Below are 2,843 nucleotides of genomic sequence, written 5' to 3' on the forward strand. Positions count from 1 at the left end.
GCTCACACGCTCATTTGACGATTTTGTGAAATTTTTGTTGAAGCTACCATCAAAGCTCCCAGCATAGTGTCAAACGAGTCTTACCACTATATTTGTCACCAGAACTGCTACTTGCAGTCACCAACACACTAGTTGTAACTATAATTTTAAAGATTTTTGTCATAAATAAAATATCATTTTCGAAAACTTGATACTCTACAAAATTATATGTCAATTTAGAAAATTCTATGTCAATCTAGAGTCAGAAACTTACGTAACATTTTACGTAGCTTTCTCATAAAGAATCAATTTAATAAAAAAAATTGTTCTAATATATACACATATGAAGTCTTAATATCTTATATATTCATGATTAATGGGATCATATGAAGTATTAATATCTTATATATTTATAACTAGTGAGATGTGTTCATAATCTATTGATTTCAATGTATTATGCATTTTTTTAGAGGGATTTCAATGTATTATGTTGTGATTATACTTTACAACTATTTAAGGAAAGTCTTCTATAATTCAATAATTTAAAAGTAATTATAAAAATTATTTTTGATAAAAGAAACAAATAAAACAGATTGTCATGTTTTGACCTTGATAACACATCACTAAATGATTCCAATACATTCTCTAGTAGGCCAGTAAAAAAAGAATTAAAAGTATTATGTGATGTATAATTAGTTGGAAAATTATGTCAATCAAAACGTATATATGAGATAAGACACAAGAAATATTGAAGATGGAGATTGTTTAAGATAAGACATCAAAAATAAAATGGACCACAACAATAGTAGTGCTTAATCTTTATACACCGTAAATAATTGAGTGGTCCATTAATATTTACTTGCAATAACTAGTTATTTCCCAATTCCCATTTTGTTGCTTTTTTAAACATCCTTTCTTTTGATGCATTTTTCCGCTTTTTTTTTTTCTTTCTTGGACAAGGTGCCTGTGATAATTAGTAAAAAAATGATTAAGAAAAATTTCTCTTGTACCCTCCTTATTATACCAATACTCCCAAATTTAGAATGAAATGACTATTTTGCCCTCGTATAAATAATAAAATCTCACAAAATTATCATTTCACATTTTTACATTTCCTAAACAGAGAGTAAGTTTTTTTTCCAAATTTTCGGAGAAGTTGAGAAACAAGTTTTCCGGTACAGAAGTTGTACTCCGGAAACCTTGTTGTAATGTTTGTCGGTACCGGAAATCTTGCATGAACTTTTCCTGTACAGAAGAGTGTTCCGGAAATTTTTTTTTAAGTTATCCGGTATAGAACGTGTTTCGGAAAACTTGACTGCCAACATTTCCGGTAGTTACTGGAGAACTTGAGCATCAAGTTTTCCGGAAGTTACGTATATATATTTTTTTAATTTAATTAATTATAATTTTATAAGTTATTGTGATTTATTTCTTTTAACATTTTAATTTTTCAGTGGGTGCACGAGGAAGATACGGCAAAATCTTACGAATTACACGGGACACTGAGACTTCTACATCGACTCCGATGAATCCCCAAATGCATCACATTATTTGTCTATGCTTCAACAAATCTTTCCTTATGTGGACTCAACCAAGTTTCTTTGACATAATCAACAAACACTTTAGTATTAACACATGATTGCTCAAACATATGCAAGCACATCATATTCTCTTTTTCATTACTACAATACATAATGTCTTTCCACATATTCAATATTGACTCTTGTCTATCCTTTAAGACATATTGCTTGCATTTTGCTCCAACATTTTTTTCGATATGAAATCGACAAAGTAAATTAACAGCATGTGGAAACACAATGTCAACTGCATTCATTAACGCAAGATCTCTGTCTGTCACAATTACTTGAGGGAATTTATTTTGTGTAACAAACAAATCTTTTAGTCTCTCTAATGCCCAACAAAAGTTTTCTTCCCGCTCACATTCCAAATAAGCAAATCCAACTACAAATGTTTTCTTTGTTGAGGTCATACCAACAATTTCAAGTAATGGCATTCTGTATTTATTGGTTTTGTAGGTACTGTCCATAATCAACACAATCGGAAACAAATTCAACAACTTCACTGAATCTGGATGCGCCTAAAAAATATCTCTTATAACATCGGAGTCTTCACACTTTCTATTCCAGCACACATATTTTGCATCTTCAATTAACTTGAATAAATGTTGCATCTCTGTTCTATTACCTCTCACGGGCAATCAAATGATACTTCTCTGTTTATATATTTGTGAGATCTTAGTAACATTACTCTTATCTCGGTCTTGCAATGAGAGTAATATGTGTCTCGGTGCAACATTATATTTTGTTAATTCATGAACATGCTTTCTTTCTTCTTCATTTAAGCGCCCAACATATGCATGCCCCTCCAAAGTATCAGGTAATTCATGGTTGTGAATTCCACAAATTACTTTAACTATCCATCCTGAACCATCTTTTAATGGTTTTGATCTAAGCTTGAAAGGACAATCACATTTTTTTGTTGAACTTCGAATAGAACTAGCAGCACACTTGTATTTTCCCCCTTTGTCACAACCTAATATTAATTTATTTCTCCGTCCTTTCTCACCCGTCTCTATATCTGATCTTCTGATAATAACGGTAACTTTATTTTTTATACCAATTTCTTTTGCCCATTTCACAACAGTATCCCTTGAATCAAATATCTGAAATAAAATAATTATAATTAATCACAAAAATATATTTTTATAATATTAAATATATTTATTCATACCTGATCTATGTCAAAAATATTTGTAGTATCGACGCATGTTTTGTCCATTAATAGTAGTGGATTATCCATATCTGTTAACATTTAAAAAAAATTAAAAAACTTAAAAAAAAAAT

The sequence above is a fragment of the Cicer arietinum genome, chromosome 2 (assembly GCF_000331145.2).
Source record: "Cicer arietinum cultivar CDC Frontier isolate Library 1 chromosome 2, Cicar.CDCFrontier_v2.0, whole genome shotgun sequence".
Lineage (NCBI taxonomy): Eukaryota > Viridiplantae > Streptophyta > Magnoliopsida > Fabales > Fabaceae > Cicer > Cicer arietinum.